Source organism: Hylobates moloch, unplaced genomic scaffold, assembly GCF_009828535.3.
Source record: "Hylobates moloch isolate HMO894 unplaced genomic scaffold, HMol_V3 SCAFFOLD_22, whole genome shotgun sequence".
NCBI classification, from domain to species: Eukaryota; Metazoa; Chordata; class Mammalia; order Primates; family Hylobatidae; genus Hylobates; species Hylobates moloch.
This window is the reverse complement of record NW_026652297.1, coordinates 24,790,548-24,815,670: the sequence shown is the minus strand read 5'-3', so window position 1 is coordinate 24,815,670 and position 25,123 is coordinate 24,790,548.

Below are 25,123 nucleotides of genomic sequence, written 5' to 3'. Positions count from 1 at the left end.
GGTTCTTTGAAAACATAAATAAAATTAACAAACTATTAGCCAGACTAAGGTAAAAAGAGAGAAGGCTCAAAACAAATAGTCAGAAATGAAAGATAAGACATTACAACTAATGTCACAGAAATAAAAACGACCATAAGAGACCACTAAGAACAATTATACACCAAAAAACTGCTTACATAGATGAAATAGATAAATTCTTAGAAACATACTGACAAACACTAGTCAGGGTTTTCCAGAGAGACAGAACCAATAGGAATGAATTAGAAGGGATTTATTAGGGAAATTGGCTCATGTGATTATGGAGGCTGAGAAGTCCCATGACAAGTTGTCTGCAAGCTGGCGACCCTGGTATGATGCTGGTAGTGTGGCTCAGCCCAAGTCTGGAAGCCTAAGAACCAGGAAGTAGAAGGTGTAACTCAGTCCAACATTGAAGGTCTGAGGACTAGGATGGGGGAATGCTGGTATAACTTCCAGAGTCCAAAGGCTGGGGAGCCTGAAGTTCTGATATTCAAGGGCAGGAGAAGTTGTTCTGCTGGAACTTCTTCCAGCCGAATAAGTTCCTGGAAAGAGAGAAAATTGACCTTTCCTCTGCCTTTTTGTTCAATCTTGAGGCCCCAGCCAGTTGTATAGTGCTCACCCACATTAAGGGCAGATCTCCATTCAAATCAACTGGGATTGAATCCTGATTTCCTCCTGGAAACTGAAGAATACACTCAGGGTTGTTTCAGTAGGGAGGGAGCTAATATATGTATTTACTACCTTTAGTCAGTCATTGGGTGAGGGCTACTCCTGGGATAACCACCTGGCAATTCTCAACCTTTCCTGTGTTTGAGCTAATCAGCATTTCGTGTGGACAAAGAGAGCTCTAGACAGAGTTGCAGGGGCTGTGTATGGAAACTGAAGCTGCAAAGGGGATGCAGGTTGGGTTACAATGGATCTTCTATATAAAATAAGCACAGGGTGATACAGGAACATGTAGGAAGACCTAATCCAGTCTCGAAGACTCAAGGAAGACTTCCTGGATCAACATATTTTGTCAATAACAATAATAAATATCTAGAAAGAACATTATAGCTTATAGATCACGTTATCTCGTATAATTATTTCACTAACCCTGTAAATGATTATTTTGACAGATAAAAAACTGAGACTGAGAGAGCTTAAATAAACTGTTCATGACCCTTGAACTCAAGTCCAGGACCTTTTTGTTTTAAATACAGTTCTCTTTCTCCAACATGATAGTTTGCAAATGGTGACTGTCTTCTGCGAACATGCTGGAAGGCTACTTGGGACACTATCTGAGTTTCTGTTAATTATTTAAAATGTAACTAATTTGGTAGAAGATCATTGATTTGGAACTCTAAATACTAAAGTATTTAAATAAGGGAATTAGTCCTCAAGGAAACTTTTAAACAACTATTCATTTAAAACATCATCTCATTGTAATCACTGAACAGTGATTTGCTACATGTGTGGCATCTGGAAACCTCAAGATGGTTTGAGCCCTGGTGCTACTGACACCTACTGCCAGTATTGTGGTGATCCAATCTATAGACATCATGGGGCATAGGATTCACACAGGAATCAGAATTTATTTCAGGTTGTAAAAATCTCATGGATTTTATGAAACAAAGGTCATTTATACAGAGCAGAAGATACTCTACATGTACAAGCTGAAAGAAATTTGACAAAGGGGATGCAAGAGCAATCTGATAGCACTCATTAATCTTATTGATGTGTGGATGCATCATCTGCTTCTCCAGTTTCTGCGGATGCTGATAACACAAATCATTAGGAATTTCTTGATCATTTATTTGTTCATGTTAGTCCATGATATTTATGTGTGTGTTGGGTGGGGGGTGGGGCGAGGTAAAGAAATAAGTGTGCATCGCCAACTTTGATTTTTAGTGCAAAAATTGATTGGTAATGTATTCATTCAATGAACATTTTACATAATATGTCACACTTTCACCCCATTTTCAGATGAACTCAGTTTTGATTGATGGTAAATTACAAATATTTGATATATATTTCACTTCATTTGTTTAATAGATTTATATTGAGTGAAAAATTTTGTAAGCTAAATATTACACATTTTAAACTTGTTTATTTCTTATTGAAACTTCAATATAGACTTTGCATTCAATCTAGCTTCTGCCACTTGGTAACTAGCGATTTTGGGTAAATTATTTGACCCTTCTTTGTTACATTTCTTCATCTATAAAATAGAGGTTATTATCTACCATTTATTGAATTTTTCAATTGTATCAGGCACTTTGTTAAGCACTTTACAAGTAATACTTATAAAATATTACTTTTATGAATGTAACATCTATTCTACATTCTCAAAGCATATTTTATGCATTATTGAGTTGTTTTAGAATTAAAGTATTTAAACTCCAAAGATACCATTATTAATCCAAGTCCTAGACACTTGTATATACTACCTTCTACTTTGAGATAGTATTGTGTAATGGTTAAAGGTACAAACTCTGGAGCCATATTGCTGTTACTAGTTATATGAGTTGGACAAGTCACTCAGTGTGTCTTTGATTTAGTTCTTTAGCGTGAAATGGGTACAATAATTTATTAAATAGGGTTATTGTAAGAATTAAATAAGCTAATGTGTTCATAGAACTTAGTGTAGTGCCTGACATAGAGTACACATTAATAAGTATTTGCTATTATTATTGTTACTGTTACTCTTCTAAACAGTATGCAGCGTTAGAGGGCTTGCCCAGGCACCTAATAAAAGCAAATTTTTGAATTACTGCTGTTATTTTGCATGGCAGAGATTCCTGGTAGGCTTTACAACAGTGAAACAATGGAGACCTAGGGTTAGAACTCAATAAATTGACATTTTTTTTCCATGGGCTTAAATATACATTTGCAAGATGAAATTTAAAAAATGTATATTCACACCTTCACAACGCTGCATCTTCCTGCGAAAAGATAAAGCATCTTTCTGTTGTATAGAAAGAATCTGTTTGGATTCAGTATGTAGACACATAGGATGTAATTCGCCACATTTATGATCTTCCTCTTGAAGCATATGCTTCCTGCTAGGTTGTACAGACGCGTTTTTTTCAGTCTCTCATCTTTTATTGTTTGATACGTTCCACTGTATTCCTGGAGATCTAAATGATAAAACTGGCAGTGAGTTCTAAAGAGTTCTACTTATACGGTTGATATGTGGAAGCCTTGATGTTCTGTGAGCCACATTTCTCTAGGAACAGATGACAACCTAAAGGGAAAATATCCACTAGTGCTGAATGGTAGCAAGGAGAATAAATCTGCGTAATTCTGCCAAGGGATAAAGTGTGATGAAAATGATCACTTTCAACCTTGTTTCTTCCCTTATCTCTATTCTGGGGTCCAGGGTTGGAGGCTATAATAAGGCCTTTCCCGTTTAGACTATCCTGAGCTTGTTTACATTCCCAAATTTTCTGGTGAAATGAAAGAATGCCAAGAGTGACATGAACTGATATGCGGGTGTAGGGGGACAGATTTACTTCCAAATTATTTTAGTAATTTTTTGATCTTTGGTATTTTCTTAAAATGATGCCTTGAATGTCTGGGAGTAGTCATCTTTCCTCTCACATCTTACCCATCAGTTGTTAACAGAATGGCTAAATTTGGTCTTAGTTTGTTTTCCTATAACGACTGGACTCAGCATTCTAATGCCTGGCTTGATAAAACTGCTGGATAACAAAGGTAAATGCTCACAAAGTAAAGCAAAGTTAAGCCAGGCCAGACCAGGCAAAGTGGAATCAAAAGAGCACAACCTGCAAAGAAATCAACCAAACCAAAACTGTCTGGGCTGATCAGTATTTGGAAGGGTGAACTACATTCTTATAAAGTTAAAATCTTCCCTTATGGTTTTTGTTGCCTCCAAAAACCAAGCCAAGTCAAACCAATTTAAGCCAAACCAAACACCAACCAACCAGTTAATAAACAAACAAAAATGTCCAATTTTAATTTCTTTTTTTTTTTTTTTTGAGATGGAATCTCGCTCTGTTGCCCAGACTGGAGTGCAGTGGCGCGATCTCCACTCACTGCAAGCTCCCCCTCCTGGGTTCACGCTATTCTCCTGCCTCAGCCTCCCGAGCAGCTGGGACCACAGGCGCCCACAACCATGCCCCGCTAATTTTTTTTGTATTTTTAGTAGAGACGGGGTTTCACTGTGTTAGCCAGGATGGTCTCGATCTCCTGACCTCATGATCCACCTGCCTCAGCCTCCCAAAGTGCTGGGATTACAGGCATGAGCCACCGCACCCGGCCCAATTTTAATTTCTATACCTTTTCCTTACCTCTCAGTTCAGTTCTCCAGAGTAACGCATCTAAGTCGGAGAAATTTATTTCAGTCATTAGTTTCACCTAAAAAGGCAATTTGGAGAAATATTCTCCGTGTATAATTAAATGAGAGGAGTCATGGACATTCTGATGCTGGCTGACACCTGAGAAATGGAAGACAGAACAAATATCACCATTTTTGTATTTTTTTGGCAGTTCTTAATCTAGTTGCATATCCAAGGTCTAGAAGATGTTGCAATCTGTGGAGTTGTAATAAATAGCTATTGCCTGCATTCTGATCTACCTAAGTGATTTTCATTTCAATAAATGTTTTCCTGAGTTTCTACTATGTCTGAGGTATGATCATTGTCCTTGAGGGGCTTATAGCTGGGAGTGGATGCATCAGCTTACCCTATCTCTTACTCCTGCATCCAATCATTTATCAAGCTATCAAGCCCTCACAATATAGTATCTCTTTGATGTATGTTAAAAATTCGTGGCCGGGCACAGTGGCTCACGCCTACAATCCCAGCACTCTGGGAGGCCAAGGTGGGCCAATCACGAGGTCAGGAGATCGAGACTATCCTGGCCAACATGGTGAAACCCTGTCTCTACTAAAAATACAAAAATTAGCCAGGCGTGATGGTGCATGCCTGCAGTCCCAGCTACTCAGGAGGCTGAAGCAGGAGAATTGCTTGAACCTGGGAGGCTAAGGCTGCAGTGAGCCAAGATCGCACCACTGCACTCCAGCCTGGGAGACAGAGTGAGACTCTGTCTCAAAAAAAAAAAAAAAAAAAATTCCTTTACATCCTCACTGTCACTCATTATTTTACAACTTCACAATGATAATAGCCTTAGTTGGTCTTCCTGTATCTGATATCTCCTACTTTCTTTACATCCTCTGTTGTTACTCCAGAGTAATTTTTGTATGATAAAAAAATTTTCATACTTTATCCTTCCTTAAAATCTCTTAACACCCACCTTCCCCTCCCCCGTTGTCTACCCAATGTACATCAACTCTTCTGGTTCCAGCCTGCATCTCCAAGCTCACCTCCTGCAGTTCTGTCTCTGGCATACTGTGCACTAGCTATCAAAAAACACTTGCTGCTTCCTGTAAGCACATGCTTTTTCAGACCTTGAGGACTTTGTCCAAACTGCCTCTTTTGCCTGGCATGCCTTTCTCTCCTTTTGTCATTGATTCAACTCTTGTTTATCATTGAAGGCTTCAGCTCAAGAGCCTTTCTTTTTTCCTTTGAAGACTTTCTTTCTCAGTAGCTCCAGGGAGAGGCAGTTCCTAGTTACACCTGAATATTATTGTTGCACACATCACATCATATGACACTTTGTCTGACCCTCTCTTTAGACTATAAGACGTTTTTCCAAGAGCAGAAGACTTAATAATCATCTGGTTGTCCTTTCTCTTTTGAAATATGGGACAACTAAGGCAGAGAAGGCACTTGTTCAAGGTCATTGCATAAATCTTTGTTCAACACCACTGCTTCCTTCAAACTTACAGAAACTAAAAAGTTATTGTTTATCTTTTTCCTGGATTAAGAAAAAAAAATCATTCCTTTAGTGGTGTTGATGGGTCCAGAGTAGTGGATAGGAATAAAGACCTATTATTTACTCTGATATTTAGGTTAGTTGGCTTCTTGGAAATATATTTAACCATAGAAATCAAAGTTCTCAAATTGACTTTAAAATAGCTTATTGGCAGATGCTTAGTTTGCTGGGGTTTGACTGAAAGCTTATTCAATGATACGCCTTTTCTGTTAAACATCCTAATGATATTTTCACTGAGTGATCAATGCCCATAGTTATAGAGATACCAAGCAAAAAATATTCCTGCAAAAAATAAACTTTCTTTTTTTCTCTCTTTCTTTTCCTTCCTTCCTTCCTTCCTTCCCTTCCCTCCCCTCCCCTCCCCTCCCCTCCCTCCCTTCCCTTCCTTCCTTCCTTCTTTCTCTTTTTCTTCTTCTTCTTCTTCTTCTTCTTCTCCTTCTTTTCTCTTCCTTCCTTCTTCTCTTTCTTCTTCTTCCTTCCTTCCTTCCTTCCTTCCTCCCTCCCTCCCTCCCTCCCTCCTTCGTTTTTTAAAGGGTCTTGATCTGTCTGTCACCCAGGCTGGAGTGCAGTGACATGATCATGGTCATGGTAGCCTCGACCTCCTGGGCTCAAGCAATCCTCCCACCTTCGCCTCCCAAAGTTCTGGGATTACAGGTGTGATCCACAGTGCCCAGCCAAAAATACACTTTCAAAATTAGATATTAACCAGTAGTTACATTGAACAATATTGTTGGGTTTATTTTACATTACTAGATACTTCCCTCTAGCTTTATTCACATCAAATATAATACAGGAAATAATGTAGTGGTTCTAGAAGGATATGTAAACAGTTTCTCTCTTGAGGTAGCTTAAAATGCCTTTGAAAATCTGTCTAAGCTGTTTTCTAAGGCAGTGGAAATAGACTTATGAGCAGTTATTTTAGATTGAATAGGTTTGTAAAGTCCTAAAACGTAGGCTGCATTTTGAGGCCACTTTCTGAGAGAGAATGGCGAAGGCTATAGAATCAAGAAGAGCTGTTAGAATAATAGATTTCTTCGAAGCAGTCCAGATATACGGTGATACTTTTAGTCTCATTTCATTTCTTTGTGTAGACATCATGTGAGTTTTTATTTCAGTTCTAGAATATTGTTGTGGACATCAGTAGTTTTTACTATATCTTTTTTTTCCTTATTTATCTAACTCAGGCCTGGCTCTCATATAATTTGTCAATAGCTTGCTGAATTTGGTTTCTGACTTGTCGAAGACAACCTATCATCTGACATCAAATGGATTCTACACAGTTCTGGTTATATCACTCCTTTTATTTGTGCCTTTATCGAGCAGCTACCATTTGCCAGGCATTGCCTAGGCACTATGGCACAGAGAGTTAAGATTGGTTTTGTGCATTCTTTCCAGGAGGGCAGACATTGCACAATGCACTATACACTTGATGCACAAGGGGTGTTGTTAGTCACATCAATTGGAGAAAGAAAAGGTGAGCTTTTTAAGAACAGGAGACTGCATGTGTAAAGACCCTGACATAGAAGAGCCTAACTGAAGTGTGGCAATCATGGGGGAAAGTAGAAGAAATGAAGATGAATATGGTCCAAATTGTGTAGGGCTTTGCAAACCATTTTAGGAGTTGGAATTTTGCTTCATGTGTAATGGGGAAGCCAGTGAAGGGTTTCAAGCAAGGGAACAATGTGCTCAGGTTGACATTATAAAGAAAACTTTGTGTTGAGAATGAATTGGAGAGGGGCAAAAGCTGAAGTAGAAGACCAGTTAGGAGACTATTATACCCATTTTAGTGAGATACAACATTGGCTTGGGCAAGTATGGGTTCAGTTAAAATGAGAGAAATAGAAAAATTCAAGAGATGTTTAGGAGTTTGATTCTAGAGAATGTTATGATTGGATATAGAAGATAAGGGAGAAAGAAAAGTAATGATGGATCACAATTATTGATCTGGAAGAACTGAGTGGATGACGATGGAATTAATCTGACATAGGGAACAATTGGGACAAATAATGAGTTCAACTTTACATGGTTAGCTGAAAGGTATCTGTGAGCTTTCCATATGGAGATGTTCTTAGGCAGTTGCATGTATGGGTGTGAACTCAGAGAATCTGGGCTGGAGACGTAGAGTTGGGTAATCTAAGTTGTCTAGTGCCATAGGAATAGAGGTCATCTAGAGAAGACTTTGTAGAATGAGATGAGAAGAGGATAAGAAGTTAGCCATGAGTGATGCCAAAAGTCTTGAGTGGCTTCCAAAAGCCTACAGAATGAAAATCCAAATATTTACCTTGGCATTTAAAGACATCCATTTTCTTGTGGTTTTTCAGTTTCAAATTCTATTACTATTCCTCAACTTACCTTGTATTCTAAACACACCTAACTGTTTTTCAATCTGAATTCTCTTTTTTTTTTTCTCTGTTTATTAGCATTTTTATCTTTCAAGGCTTGAAACAAGTGCCATTATACCATGAAACTTCTCTGGATTCCAAAGTAGATATCCACTAAATGTGGAATGAATAAATGAAGGAAGAGGGTATAGTAAATGCATTTAATTTACTACAATGAAGAAGGAAACTATCATTTATTCAGTATATAGTAAGTGTCAAGAATTGTGTTGAGCCCGTTACCTACAGAGTTTTGTTTGACCCTCACAACAATCTGTAAAACAGATGTTTTGCCATTGTTCCTGTTTTACACACAAGGAAAGTGCCTGTGGCATTTCCATGACATCATAATGTTTTTTAAAGTAGTTATTTCTTCCATTTGCATAAGCATCAAAAAACATCTGAGTCAAGAAGTAATCCCAAACTCAGTAAGTCACTAAAAAATTAATGTTCACTAAGTCACCAGAAAATTAATGTCCTTTTTTTCTTTTCCCTTAGGTAAGATTTTATCCTATTATATTGTAATGGCAATAATTACTTTTTTCTTATTAATGCCTTCTCCATCCTGCTTCCTTGACAGAAGGTTGAACTTCACTCTCAGATTAAATCCTCCAATTTGGTAAATGACCTATTGTTTTTCATGCCCAATAACCAATTTAGTTCAACTTAATAAACATTTATGAACCAAATACTACATGTAAGGTACTCTGCTGGATGTTGGAAGAAAATGCAAAGATGAGTAAGACACGCCACCTACTTCCAAGGGTTCTACGATCTCACAATGGAGTTAATTTAGAAAAACAAATATGTGCAATACAAAATGGTCACATTTATTTATTCAGCATACTATTAGTTACCTACTGTGTACCAAATGTTGTGGTAGCCTCTAGGGTTAGATTAATGCAATATTATTATTGTAATATAATATAATATTATGTAATATTATTATATATAAATGCCCTGCCTTGATATATAAAGGCATTCTCTGCAAGGAAAAGTAAAACGATAACTCTAAAGTAACAGACAACACTCCGAATAACAACCTTGAATCAATAAACATTTCAAGATAGACCGAAGTCAGTATCTAGAATAATGATATTGCCTTTGCTTTGTGTTGCTGGATCTTTCCTCTAGTTACACAGAGGAACATATGGAATATGTTGGAATGAACTGCACCAATTATGTACTTTGTAGGAATAAAGAGTAGAAAATATTTTAGAATTTCAGTACAGAGTGGTTGTCATCTACTGTAATGCTTCCCAAATGTAAATGTGTGAGGAATCACTTATGGATCTTGCTAAATGAGGTCTCTGATTCCATATTTTTGAGGTGGGGCTTAAGAATCCACATTCCAAGTTCCTGGTCTGGAGATTATACTTGGTATAATAAAGATCAAGTATATGCAAATTTTATGATTGGCTTAGTGTTTAAGAATTATTATTCATTTTAAAAGTGAGAAATAAAATTTGGAGAGAGTAAAAAAATATATGAATGAATATTCTCAAAGAAAACTAAATCACTCTGAGTGGCTGGTGTCCCTTTCTGGAAGTATTTTCTGGCTGGTTTGGGGTGGGGGAGGGGGTGATTTATAGGGCCCTGGATTTAATAGGGCCCTCAGTCTAGGGTCTGTGGCAGTAGCACTTGGTGATGGGGTTTCTAAATCAGTAAAGAAGGAGCACTGTGGAACTGTATTATTGAGCCTAAATTGGGAGCAATAATGAAAGTATGGGTCAGAATGGAGAGTCAATATATATTCTGGCAAAGAGCAGGGAGAAAAGAAGATAAAAGAGGGAGGAATTTCCTGAATTCAAAGCTGCAGGGATGGCCTTTCTTTTCTATTTTCCATGACCTCAAGATGGGACAAGCCCAGAGAACTTAAAGTTATAGTCCAGGAACTGACAGAAACTATATTTTCTCCTTGTGCTTTGTATGCCTCTTCTAGATACAGAAGAAACAGAACATTCCATGTTCTCACTTGAGAATGCTGTCCTTAGTACTGAAGATAGGAAGCTTACAACACTGGGAAAGAATGGAGTCAAAATGTCTGAGTTTGAATCTAGACCTTCCAATTTACTATTCGTAGGGCATTACATAAATTATTTACTTCTGAATCAGTTTTCTTATATGCAAAATGAAGGAAACAATAGTGCCAACTCCATAGAGTTCCAGTGATGATTAAAGAAAGTGGTACACATAAAAGATTTTTAACATTATTCTTGGAAGACTGTAAATATTAGCATTTATTATTATCACCAGTCACTAGATTGGGCCTTAGCAACACACGGTTTCTATTGGCAATTACCTGTGCCCATTTAACAACCTCTATTGATAACAGCAGGCACTGCTCTAGACATTATGGGTATAATGATGAATACAAGAAGTTCCTTCTCTCAAATTACTCTCTGTTTTGCAGTAGAAATAGGATCATGTACAATAAATTTTAATATGACATAGTTGATTGTGTTCTAAGGTATAAAGTAAGAGTATGGGGGGACTGCATCATGTTCTTTTCCACCAAATTATGGGTTTGGGTGAAGGAAGTGTGTAAAATGGGAACTTACCCCCACTGAGCAAAAAACCTGTAAGGTTCAGACTTGCTAGGACAGAAGAGTAAATGAGTGAAAGAATGCCCTGCGCATGCTGTGCATGAAGTCATAGCCTCATCATCAAAGGATATTCTCTTTTCTTTAAGGTTTGGAATTATATATGCAATTCTCCCAAACTTGATACAGGAAGAGATTTATAAGAAGCTTTAATTTGGGTTGAATGGCTTATTCTTAAACCCAAAAGACTGAGTAAGTAATTGGATTGATGTGTGAATGTAAGTGTGTCCTTGAGATCCAAGTAAAATTTGGGGAGGGGACCTGAGTAGTGGATTCCGTTAATTCAGTTTATTTATTAAATAAATTATTTTCTGTTTTAAAAAGACATTGAGGAATATTTTAGGCAAAATTTTCTTACATGATGTCAATGAATCATAAGAACATTTCTTATGTTTAGAAGTTTTTTGTCAAGGCCAGGTGTGGTCGGCCTGCGTGTAATCATAGCACTTGGGAGGCGGAGGCGGGAGGAATGCTTGAGGCCAAGAGTAAGAGACCAGCCTAGGCAACACAGTGAGACCCCATCTCTACAAAAAATAAAAAATTAGCCAAGATTAGAGGCACGTGCCTGTATTCCCAGCTTCTTGGAAGGCTGAGGTGGGGGAATCACTTAAGCCCAGGAGGTTGAGGCTGCAGTGAACTATTGAAGAGTGAGACCCTGTCTCTAACAACAACAATAAATCAAGTGAAAAAAAGAGAAGGTTTTTTTTTTTTTGGTTGTTGTTGTTGTTGTTTTTTCATTTCAAAAGGAAGGAGGAGTCATAAAGTAGATTCAAAACCTTTCAGAAAAAAGAAAATAATTTACTGAATGAACATTATTATAATTAAATAATAATGGAAATTTTATAAAAGAAAAATTCTCTTCAACAAATGATCTTTATTTTCAATAATTTCTATCGTTTCTATCACTTTTGCCCATTTATACGGTGTCATTTATGTAGTTTCAACTATAGAATAGGATATAATGTTTTTCTTTCTCTATAATATCTTGGAAAGAAATAATATCTTTCCAAGTAATACATTCAAAGATTTCATATCATGTAGATTCAATTTCTGAATTTGTCAAATGCTTTGGTTTTGTGAAGAGATCTATCCTTATCCATAAACAGTACCATTGAACTGTATTTAGTAGATAAAGGCATGTTCAATTTGTTATCTATTCTAGCAAGCCTAGGCTCCCAAAAGTAACAGTAGTTTGACTGATATTTACCAGATTTTGATTTCTACTTGTCAAGTCTTATTTGAAATTCACATCAATCAGAAAGAAAAGTTGTACATGATCCATATATTTTACTTTTTTGTTGCTTTCTTAAGCTGTCATTCACTAAATGATAGAACAAAAGCAATGTTGCTAGCTGAAGCCTTGGTGAAAAGCCCATGCTCTTGGAGAAGAGCTTTGGGTGAAATAAAGGTGTGGAAGAATTACTACTACATTGATGGTAGTGCGATCAGTATAAGAACCCTGGAGTTTCAATGATCAGGGTTCAAAACCTGCCTCTGCTGCTTGCAAATTGCATGATTTTAAACAAATTAGATAGATCCTCTGAATATGTTTTTTTAATGTCAATATGGGCCATTTTTAGTATTATTTCTTACATAGTGAAAAGTTGGCATTTAACATTCTTAAGACACAGTCTCTTATCAAGGTCCAGATAATGGGTTCTGAAGTCATACTGCCTCAATTGCTGTATGAATTTGCATTGATTTCTTAATTTCGATTCACGTCAATTTCCATATCAATAAAATGGGGATAATAATGTTATACACTTCATTTCATCCTTATAAGGGTTAAGTGAAATAATTCATGTAAAATAATTTAGTATAATACTCAGCCTTTAGTAGAACCTCAATAAATATTTTAATTTTCTAGTAGTGTGATATAATTTTAACCACTTTATTCTCAAAAGGCTCTAATTACTTGGGTTCCCTAAGAGGAAACCCTCCTGTGCCTCCTACAACCCTAGTGACCAATTCTTTTTCAATTTCTTTCAAGGAATCCCATCTTTTACTCCGTAAATGTTGGTCGTTCCTAGCAGTCTGTCTTTGGGCTGCCTCTTATTACTGTATGTATTACATATAATCTCCTCATCACTTTATTCATGAGCTATACTCCAATTAAACAAGAATTTATAACTTTTATGCCTGAGTTTTTCTGCAGGCTTTAGTCTTATACATATCCAACTGCCTTACCCAAATCTTCTCCTGGATATTTGAGCCAACATATTATTGGCTTCAATTTTTCACCCTTGTCTGTGTCCACACCCTTGCCATAGTCTCTTTGTGGGTAAAAGGTATTTTGACTTTGAACTTGGCTGTGTGTCTTGCTTTGGCTATTGGAATATGGAGGGAAGTGATAGTATACCGGTTTTGAGCCTAGGCCTTAAGAGGCTTTGTGTGTTTCTGCGTGCTCTCTCCCACCTCTGCTATCTTTATGGAAAAAAAAAACAAAAACAAAACCCAAACATGTCTTGAATAGCTCATTGGTTCAAGGAAAATGAATAAAAGATGCAACAGAACCTTCCCATCCAACCCAAGACTTGTGGTGAGAAGCAGACCCACCCATCACATCCTAAATCAAAGGTGCCCATCTGAACCCAGCCTAGATCAGCCAAACTCCAGTCAGTCCACAGATATGTGAATGATGATAAGTAATCTTTTTTTAACTACTGAGTTTTGGCATTGTTTATTTTGCATCAATAGCTAGCCAATATAATGTTTTACAGCATCTAAAATTTAAGTTGCCTAAAATTAAACTCCCTTTCTACCACCCACCATAAACCTATTCCTTTGTCCTGTATTTCTTTTAATGGTTGATGGAGTCACCATTCATCACTCAGCCAGACATTAGGATATCATTCTTGACTTTAACGTCTTCCTTACTCTCTACATCCCACAAATCTGCAAATTCAGTCAATTTCATTTTCTAACACGTTCTAAAACCTGTTTTTTTTTTTCTTTTAAATACCCATCTTCAATGTCACCGTCAGGGTTTGTGGTGTAATAGTTATTCACCTGGGCTATTGGTCTAATGGGTCTTCCTGCTTCCATTATGTCTGATCCGTGATCCTCCACATGGTAAGCAGAGTGATAGAAAATTTACCATGTTATTTTGCTGTTCAAATCTTTCTCTAGCCCTCAACATCAACAGATGTCTGAGGTGCTTAGCATGACTCCAGACTTTATCATCTAGTATTCATCTGCCTATCCAAATTCATTTCACACTTTCCTCCCATTACGTTTATTATCTATTTATTTAAAAACTATGTTAATTTCTCTCAAATATAGCATGGAGCTGCCTACTTGTGTGTCTTTGCAAATTATGTGGCCCTTAGAATGCTCTTCCTCCCTTCCCCATAGGAAAATCCCCTGTTCATCCTTTAAAATACATCTTAGGCATCAACTCCTCTTGGAAGCTTTGCTGGTTGCCTTACACAGAGTTAATCATCTCTTCTGTTACTTGAAAATGTTTACCACTAAACTTATCACACTGAATTATGATTATAATTGTCTATCTCTTCCACAAAACTCTGAGTACCATCTGGGCAAGGTCAGTGCCTGTAATTTGTAGTTTTTAGCACAGAGCTTAATGTGTAAGAGAATAGACAGTCAATACACATTTTCTTGGCTAAACAAATAGTGTTGTGGAAATGATGTCACTTTATTCAACTCTAGGGAGATAAGGAGGGCTGACAAGTTGGATCAGGCAGCTCCCCATGAGCATCACATCCAGAGCCAGAAACAACACTCCCTGCCCCAGAGGCCAGCTGTGTGCAATCAGGATGGTTGTGAATGTGGAGCAGGCTTTTGGAAAGGAGGAGGGTATGAGGGGACTTAGAGAAGAAGGAAACCTGGGTGGTGACGGATGTGATCTCTTTCCGTTATTCCTCAAGCTTTAAAAGCCCAAGTTAAACTTCCAAAAGCATGAGTGTGACTGGATTTTTTGGGTGTTAACTACTATAGGGACAAGTTTTATCTACTCTACAAGAAAAGATCTTACTGGGGTGTCACTCCCAGGTGAAAGAGCTAAGGTTTTGAAGAAGTAAAGTTGGGAGTCACAGGAGTTTTGGAGTGTGTATTAAGATTTGCATAGGCTGTGAAAGAGCTGTTTCAAGCCTCTAAACTGAAATCTCTGAGGTGCAAATAGGCTCAAGTCAGATCTAGATTACAATGTTTTTCTCATAGAGTTGACGGTTAGAGAAAATATTCCAAAGTACCTAGCACAGGGCATAACATTTAGTACTTATCAGTGAAAGTAAATTTTCTTTCTTCCTAAACTTTCTTTCAGAAGAAAGACAAAGAAAAACCACTTTAGTTTCCTCTTTAACTACCTCAATATAAACCTAATTTATCTACCTAGGTTTTTTATGGTTTAATTTCTGTTAAAATGTAAATGTCCTGTTTATAGGGTGATATCTTAAATGTAACAATACAAATTGACAATTTACTGTTTAACAAGTTCTTGAAAGTAAAAATGAAGAGAACTCCTACTGTTGAAATGCTTGCTGACAGGTGTAGTTGACATATCTTGTACCCTTCCTCACACCCCCTGGGCGCACAATTTACCCCAGCTGTTCCTGGAGTGACCAGCTTTGTGCCAGTGTAATCTCACCTCAGCAGAATTTTCTGACTCTGTTTGTTACCTGTGAAGTTGTGGGAGTTCACCTAGTATTTGCATAAGGATAATCTGCAAATGCACTGGTGTTAGCATCCCCGGGATAACTCTTGATCAATGGGCATAGTAGCCAGGGAATAAATGTCTCCTCTTCTGTCCCTGAGGTGTTCAATTCTGAGGCATGTTCCACATGGCTTTTCAGAATATCTCAGCAGGACTGAGGCCTAGGTGCCCACAGCAGTGACCAAGCCAAGACTGCACACTTACATTGACTTTCTCTCCTTTTCTGTTTCACGCTCACTGGGTCTTCAATTCTGTTGCTTAGAATCACTTCCCAAAATAACTACCTGTCTCAGACTGCTTTCTGAGAGAAAACTCAGGTTAAGAAAATAAGCCCCTGTAGTTTCCCAACTCATAAATAACCAGTTAAATTTTTGTGCCTTTTCTTAATTTTTAATTATGCAAGCATTCGTGCATGTATATACATGCAGGATCACATGTATAATTCCGTTCTGGAACTCTCCACCCACTTTTCACCCACTGAAAGTCTCCTCAGCCCTCAAAATCAGCTCTTTCAGAACCTCTTTGATGAGTTTCTCTAATTTTTCATGTTAGATATTTTAAGACACATTATATTTTGTGTTGTAATACAGTTTTATTTTTGTTTATAGGTACTTATTTTCCCAATTATAAACTTCTAGTCTAGAGGATGGAGTTCATTTCCAGTTAGTCTTTGAAATATCATATTACCTGACCGAAGTAGTAAATTAATATTCAATAATTGAAGAAATACACAATACCGCCTATGCTTGTTTTTTAACACCTTCATCACACTATTATTTCTTCCACATAATTATTTTATTACATACTTTTCTCCTTTATGAACCATTTCATCTATACGTGTCTCATTTTACCAATTAGATTGTAAAATTTCCAAAGGGAAGGACTTTTGCTTATATTTCTTTGTGTTCCCCATGGCATTTGTCACATTTTAAATTACAGAGCAGGTGTCTGGCAAACCTTGGTTGATTCTCCACTGATATAGCCTAGCCATCAGATGCTGAGTATTTTTTTCCCCTAACCGCTTCAAAAGCAGATAAGTCTAAGTTTAGAATATGATTAGAATCTATATCTGTGATAATCCATGGCAACTAAAAGGGGCTTGTCCATGAATGTCTGAGAATGGTTGCAACTTATTTCTGATGATCAATCACTCCTATTGAGAAAAATAAATGTTTACAGACGCTCAGTAACTCCAGAGAAGTCAGCTTTTGAGAAAATGTAGTTTCCACTGTTAAATGTCAGAACCTTTCAATATGGCACAATTGTTTGTTGATTTCTAAACATCAAAATTCACTTGTCAGAGAGAAAACACTTAACAAATTCAATATTTGAACAATGCAATTAGCAACAGCACTAACTTTCTCCAAAATGAGATATGGCATGGGAAGGTACATTCTGTAGTGGGTGCTGCCCCTCTCCCCATGAGTGGCATGAACATTTTAAAGATATTACCATGAAAATTTTGAGTTAGCTCTGGTTCTACTTACAGGTTGTCCATTTGCATCATGTGCAACCTTAGACAAGCCACTTACTCTCTGTATGCCTCGGTTTTCTTTTCTGTGTTACCTAGGTAACACTGCTATGATCTGAATGTGTCTCCCAAATTCATGTGTTGGAAATTTGATTCCCAGGGCAGCGGTGCTGGGAGGTGGGGCCTTTGGGAGGTGTTTAGGTCATGGAGGTTCTGCCTTCATAAATGGATTAATGCTGATATAATAGGAGCTTGTGTAAGTAGGTCTTCCCTCTTTCACTCTTCTGCCATAGGAGGACACAGAATTTATGTCTTGCCCTTCTGACTTCCACTGTGTAAGGACACAGGAAGAAGGCTGCCATCAGATCCTGGTGTCTTGATCTTGCCTTTCTCAGCCTCCAGAACTGGGAGAATAAATTTCTGTTATTTATATAAATTACCCAGTCTATGACAGTCTGTTATAGCACTACAAATGGACTAAGACATCTACCTCATAAGATTGTTAAAAGATTAAGAATAAGGTAATCCATGTAAAGGACAGAAATATGACAATCTGTTACTAGTTTAATAAGTAGCTTTTACTGCTTATATTACTTTCTTTTCAAATTGTTAAAAACGAAATAATTTGGCACTCATTAATATTAAATTGAGCATTTTTTATTATCAGATTCAGTGTGCATGTCTCTTTTTTTTTTGGCCTTTTTCCCATTTTCCCTGTTTATGACTTTGCTATAGCACAGTAACTATAGCCACTTTCACTGGGGTTCTTAGGGTTGAAGAGGCTGCTGCCCCTCTTTGAATGAATCCTCATTAAGCATGGCAAATATTAATTACTGACATTAGAAGTAGAAGGGCTGTGAAGTAGATAAAAGAGCATATTAGGGCAGTTAGCATGATACAGTTTTTTTCTTCTGAGAAAATGTGAGCAAATGACAGGTATCATAAACTCATTAATTGTTCTAACATGGGACAGGCTCACAGGTCTTGAGCATGAAAACACTTGTATTAAAATTGGCAAAACAACTTGATTAAATGGTATTGTATACACAGATGTGAAAGGTAAATTTCATTAATAATTATTATTATGAATAAGAAGAACAATTCAACTCCAGACTCATTTTCTTTTCTTTTTTTTTTTTTTTTGAGATAGAAGTCACTCTGTCACCCAGGCTGGAGTGCACTGGTGTGATCTTGGCTCACTGCAACCTCCGCCTCCTGGGTTCAAGCAATTCTCGTGCCTCAGCCTCCTGAGTAGGGGGAATTACAAGCACGCACCACCACACCCAGCTATTTTTTGTATTTTTAGTGGAGACTGGGTTTGCCATGTTGCCCAGGATGGTCTTGAACTCCTGGCCTCAAGTGATCCACCTGCCTTAACCTCTCAAATTGCTGGGATTACAGACGTGAGCCACTATGCCAGGCCTGGACTCATTTTCTATGAGAAAAGGTGAAAAATTAAGAACAAGTTGTGTAAAAATAAAACAATATTTAAATCTGTATGCACTTCCATTTAGTTAATAATAGAAGTAGACAAGCTAATAAGTGCAGTGTTATAAAGACAAGTGAATGCGTACTGACTTTGATGAGAGAAAATGCTCAGTTTAATACTAATGAATGCTAACTTTTCTTTTTTTGAGAGTTTAAAAAAGTCTTGTCTCCGTGCTGCAATGAAGCTCATTGATTCTGTCTTCAAAGGCTTTTAAAAAATGTAAAAAAAATTTGCCTCATAGAGAAGACAATGCAGATGACTATTAAGATTTTTTTTTAAACTCCCCTGATTCATGCTCTTTTAAAGAGAGGTACATGATAGCTCCTGCTTCCCACTTCTTATCAAATAATTGGCTGACCCTATTTTTGTTCTCTTTAATCTGCTTACCTCTGCAGAGCATTCCAGAATTTGTTCTGATTGGGAAGATCCTTTTACCCAAGGGGTTTAATTAAACAAAGTACAATGTTCACAGTCAGCAATGCAGAAACAGATGATGTGTAATATGTGAATAATACTGCCCAGGAACACTAACTGTAGGACTTGGAGGCCCTTCTCACCACTACCCACTGTGCACAGATATAGATAGTCAAGTTGCTGATCAAGTATTAGGCTTATATGTGAAGCTCAACAGGTGGCTTCAATTCCTGATGTGTTTCCCAGGAAACAAGTCACATACATAGATAAGCGTACCTACTTCTCTGAATGAAGAGATACTTTTAATTGTTTGTCTTCTGTCACCTTCTATCTTCGTCACTGCATGTATCTTCATCACTGCACCTCTGACAGTTCGTGGCTCATGATGAAAGAAACGGCAGAATGGCTAATGGGTGCTGGGCTTAATACCTGGGTGATGGAATAATCTGTGCACTAAACCGCCATGGTGCATGTTTACCTATGTAACAAACCTGCATGCACATCCTGCACATGTATCCCTGAACTTAGAAGTTAAAAAAAAAAAAGATTGAAAACTTAAGAAAAAAGAGAAAGAAATGGAGAGTTTTTTTTTTTTTTTTTTAAGTTTTGCTTTTAGGTGACCAAAACTCACTATCCCTTTTCTAAAGATATAGTGCTTACTGTTCACAATAGCAAAGACTTGGAACCAATCCAATTGCCCATCAATGATAGACTGGATAAAGAAACTGTGGCACATATACATCATGGAATACTATGCAGCCATAAAAGAGGATGAGTTCATGTCCTTTGCAGGGACATGAATGAAGCTGGAAACCATCATTCTCAGCAAACTAACACAAGAACAGAAAACCAAACACTGCATGTTCTCACTCATAACTGGGAGTTGAACAATGGGAACACATGGACATGGGGAGGGGGTGGGGCATCACACACTAGGGCCTGTCGGGGTGTGGGGGAGCTGGGGGAGGGATAGCATTAGGAGAAATATCTAACGTAGATGAACGGTTGATGGGTGCAGCAAACTACCATGGCATGTGTATACTTATGTAACAAACCTGCACGTTGTGCACATGTACCCCAGAACTTAAAGTATAATAATAAAAAAAGATACGGTGCTTAAACTTTGGCATCCATCAGAATCCCCTGGTGAGCTTTTTCACAGGACACACAGTAGGGGTCCTTCTTTACCCTACTGAATCAGTAGTTGGGATTAGGCATGTGGCTTATGAAAAAAAGTCTCCAGGTGGTTTCCACGTATACCAAAGTAGAGAATCATCTGTTGATTTGGACAGATGATGCTGCATAAAGGTTTATGCTGCATAAACCTTGGACGATGTTGCTGCATAAACAACAGGAGTTTTCAGCTGCGTCTGCATAATGGAGCCACCTGGAAACGTTGAAAAACTGATGCTGGATTCCACCCCCAGAGATTCTGATTTAATTGGATATTGGGCTTTGAGAGTTATGAAAGCTCCCCAAGTGATTTCAGTGTTCAGCCAGTGTTGTAGACCTGTGATATAACTACCTACCCAGCCCAGGTGAGAAGCATTTTGACCATTCAAAGTGCCATATTTTATATGAATATATATTATCATTGTCTCTCACATTTCCCTTGATAGAACTGCTATATTGGAAGTGTTACATATAGGACTGCTATTTAACACTAGCAGGACAACCTATATTCATTTGTTAATTTGTTCATTTATTCATTTACACATTCATCACATATAGGTCCTACCATGTGCTGTGGCTCGTCCTAGGGATTGCAGCAGTGGACAAACAATACATAGTCATTGCTTTCATGGTGATTAATATAACCATGTGTTTTGAGTTCTCTTCATTTACTGGCTTCTAGGTTTGTTTATATCTTCTTCTTTTGACCTTCTATTACATGTTCCGGATCCTCCATTTTTACTAAACTTGTGCTTTCCTGTAGGAATAACTGTTTCTCATCCTTCTTGTCTCTGTTGTCATCTTTCTGTCTGATGTCCCTTCCTCTTCCTCCTTAACTAGCTAGCTTCCACCCATCTTTCCACAATCGTTTTGGCTATCATCTCTTTTGGGAGTCTCTCTGGACTGGGGTAGATGTCTTTCCTTCACTCCCCACAGTCCCTTACATTGGTAGAATTGATCAAAAAAGAAATCTATTATATAAGAGGAAGAAAGCATATTACATTTGATATCAAAACAATATATTAAATCAGTGAATTCTGGGTGGTCATTTGGAGAAAGAAAGATGATATGGGTAAGATTATTGAGTGCTTACAATTTTGTGGCCATACACATTAGATGAGCCAACTGCAGCATTGCATTCAACCTAAGGGGGCAGAGAGTCTAAAAGGGGCTGAAATTTATAGGTTTCCCTCCTAGTTGCTCTAGGTCCTCCTCATTTTATGATATACTGAGAAAAGCTAAATGCAAACAATTCTAATAAGAGGCTGAAAAAGCAATGCTCTGACTAGCTCTATGTAATTAACAGAAGTAATTTTTGAGGGTTTTAAGCAATGCACAAAGGATAAGTCAAAGAGGAATGTTTCTTGCGTGTTAAGTAAATGGTTGAATAAAGCTTGTGAACTGGGAAATTTTAGAAATATTGCAGATCTCTTTTTTTTCCTGCTGTTGTTATAACCAGAATAAATAAATTAAATGTTTGTGAATTTTCATTGTCTCTTCTGTTCCAACTTGTGCCATCATTAGATGGGAGAAAACATAAGAACAGGGAAAGAATCAAGTCCATTGCCTCGATTGTATTCTTTATTCTTTTCTGCTACTGAGGAAGGTTGAACCCTTCCCAAGGGATTAGGATAGGCAGAAGATGAAGTCTCTACTCTTTGCTTTTCAGTGTTTTCACCGTCTATTACAATTGTTAGTTTGTTTCTTCTGTCCCCTACCCTAGATGTACATTTCTTGAAAGCCATCACCACGACCTTAACTTAATCTTGCTTGCCTGTTATGAGAACTAACATAGAGCAGGCATTCAGAAACATACATTGGTCGATATGGTCCTATTGCTACAGTGTTCATTAAAAGTTTTGCCATTTTGAAATATCTTGAGCAAAGTAAGTAGAGCACAAGGAGAATTTAAAAACCTAAACATAGTCTCTTTGTTGCTACTTCTTAAAACTTTATTTTTAACCTCTGGAGGCCAGCCTCTAGCGATCTTTATGATTTATACCTTGCTATTACTGAGGGACTTTCTGATTTTTTAAAACAGCGTATTCTTAGGCTGTTGTTCAGTGCCTGAGGGAGGTCCCTCAGGTTTTTCAACAGACAAATGTAGGTGAATTTCTACCTTGGAGAGGAAGTGGATAGTGGTGTAATACGCACACTGACATTTCCTTCTTTGAACATATTTATTTGTCTGTGAGATGGGAAGGGGAGTCAAAACAGTGAAGTGCCTCTCAAATGACTTAGATAGAAATAAAGGGACTAATACGTAGACCTGGGAGAGTAAAACGATAACTTTGGATGGTGACTCAGTGGATCCCTCTAGAAATACATGAAATAAATTTAATAAAATTGTATGGGTTGGGGGTGGTGGCTCATGCCTGTAATTCCAGCACTTTGGGAGGCCGAGGCAGGCAGATCATTTGAAGCCAGGAGTTTAAGACCAGCTTGGCTAACATGGTGAAGCCCCATCTGTACTAAAAATTCAAAAATTAGCCAGGCATGGAGGCCTGCACCTGTAATCCCAGCTACTCCAGAGGCTGATGAGAGAGGATTGCTTGAACCCTGGAGGTTGCAGTGAGCTGAGATAGCCACTGCACTCCAACCTGAGTGACAAAATGAGACTCTGTCTCAAAAAAAAAAAGAAAAAAAAATTAAAATAGCCCATAGGTTATGAGTCTTGACTGAAAGTGTTTGCATATTTTCAACAAAGGTAACAAAGAGAAGTGGCTGGTCAACTTGGTTAATTAGGAAAGGAGGATCTGAGAGGTACTCTATCCATGCAAATAATCTCTAGGGTTAAAAAAAAACAAAACACCGTATCTTGGCAACTAACATGACCACTTGGTACCAAATGTATGTATGCTTCTTTTGTGAAAAATGGATACTTTGGATTACAATTTGGTAATAACCAAAGAATCATACAATTAATTTCTCTACCTTGGTCCCACACTCATCAAGAAATCGTCTATGTGTAACTTGCCTTTTCTTGGAACTCTACATATTGAAAGAAAATGTGCTTATTATATGAATACTGTATTGATATTCTAGGCTGAATAAAAATAATGCACATTGTTGTAAATGTAATAATTGAGATCCTGTTTGTCCACCACTCTCTTTTGACTCTACTTTGATATTTACCTTCCTTTACATTCTGGTTTTTGTGTCATGTACCAAGAAGCATTGAACATGAATTAACCTGATGCAAAAAACTAGTGTGCAATTGCCATATATCCAGTACACATTTTTAGAGCTGACCATTCTGTTCCTCTCAAAAAGTTTGTTGTACCTTTTGTGTCCAGAATTGGTGGGTTCTTGGTCTCACTGACTTCAAGAATGAAGCCGTGGACCCTCACGGTGAGTGTTACAGTTCTTAAAGGCGGCATGTCCAGAGTTTGTCCCTTCTGATGTTTGGATGTACTCGGAGTTTCTTCCTGCTGGTGGGTTCGTGGTCTCGCTGGCCTTAGAAGTAAAGCTGCAGACCTTTGCAGTATGTGTTACAGCTCATACAGGCAGTGTGGACTCAAAGAGTGAGCAGCAGCAAGATTTATTGCAAAGACTGAAAGAACAAAGCTTCCACAGTGTGGAACGTGACCCAAGAGAGTTGTCAGTGCTGGCGTGGGCAGCCTGCTTTTATTCCCTTATCTGGCCCCACCCACATCTTGCTGATTGGTCCATTTTACAGAGAGCTGATTGGTCTGTTTTACAGAGAGCTGATTGGTGTGTTTACAATCCCTGAGCTAAACATAAAGGTTCTCCAAGTCTCCACTAGATTAGCTAGACACAGAGCACTGATTGGTGCATTTACAAACCTTGAACTAGACACAGGGTGTGACTGGTGTGTTTACAAACCTTGAGCTAGACACAGAGTGCTGATTGGTGTGTTTACAATCGTTTAGCTAGATATAAACGTTCTCCAAGTCCCCACTAGATTAGCTAGATACAGAGTGCTGATTGATGCCTTTACAAACCTTGAGCTAGACACAGAGTGCTGCTTGGTGTGTTTACAATCCCTTAGCTAGACATAAAGGTTTTCCAAGTCCCCACCAGACTCAGGAGCCCAGCTGGCTTCACCTAGTGGATCCTGCACCAGGGCCGCAGGCGGAGCTGCCCGCCAGTCCCGCGCCGTGCATGCGCACTCCTCAGCCCTTAGGCGGTGGAAGGGACTGGGCGCCACGGAGCAGGGGGCGGCGCTCGTAGGTTAGGTTCCGGCCGCGCAGGAGCCCACAGCAGGAGGGAGGCTCAGGCATGGCGGGCTGCAGGTCCCGAGCCCTGCCTCTCGGGGAGGCAGCTGAGACCCGGCGAGAATTAGAGCGCAGCGCCGGCGCTCCGGCACCGCTGGGGAAGCCGGCGCACCCTCCACAGGGCCGGCCGGCCGCTCCAACTGCGGGCCGCCAAGCCCACGCCCACCCGGAACTCGCGCTGGCCCGCGAGCACCCGCGCGCAGCTCGGGTTCCCGCCCGCGCCTCTCCCTCCACACCTCCCCGCAAGCAGAGGGAGCCGGCTCTGGCTTCGGCCAGCCCAGTGAGGGGCTCCCAAAGTGCAGTGGCGGGCTGAAGGCCTCCTCAAGCGCAGCCAGAGTGGGCACCGAGGCTGAGGAGGCACTGAGAGCAAGGGCTGCCGGCACGCTGTCACCTCTCACTTTCATGGGTCTCCATATTTTAAAAAGCCAAAGAAAGGACTTCAATTATGTCTCCAGGTTTGTAAAGCTCTTAAGCATTTATTCTGTCATTGGCTCCTCATAGCAGCTCACGAATATAGCTGGAACTGATTTTTATTTTTCCATTAGGTTTTGAGGTGGTGGTGGTGGTTCAGAGTCACGGGACTTTGTATTGTATAAGCAGAAGTTGAAAGCAAATTTATGTATCTTAAGCCAATAAAATGTCCACATCTCAAGTGTGAAAGAAAAATAAAATATCGACCCCAGACTCACTATGCCAAAGGGAAAATTAATCTTAGGAGCTGAATCTGCAAAAACTGCCTTCCTTTTGTTGCCAGATAGCTGTAATTTCACGTATTTACTTTATCTATGTATATTAAACTTTAGATGTTGACTTTTTCCGTCACTCCTCT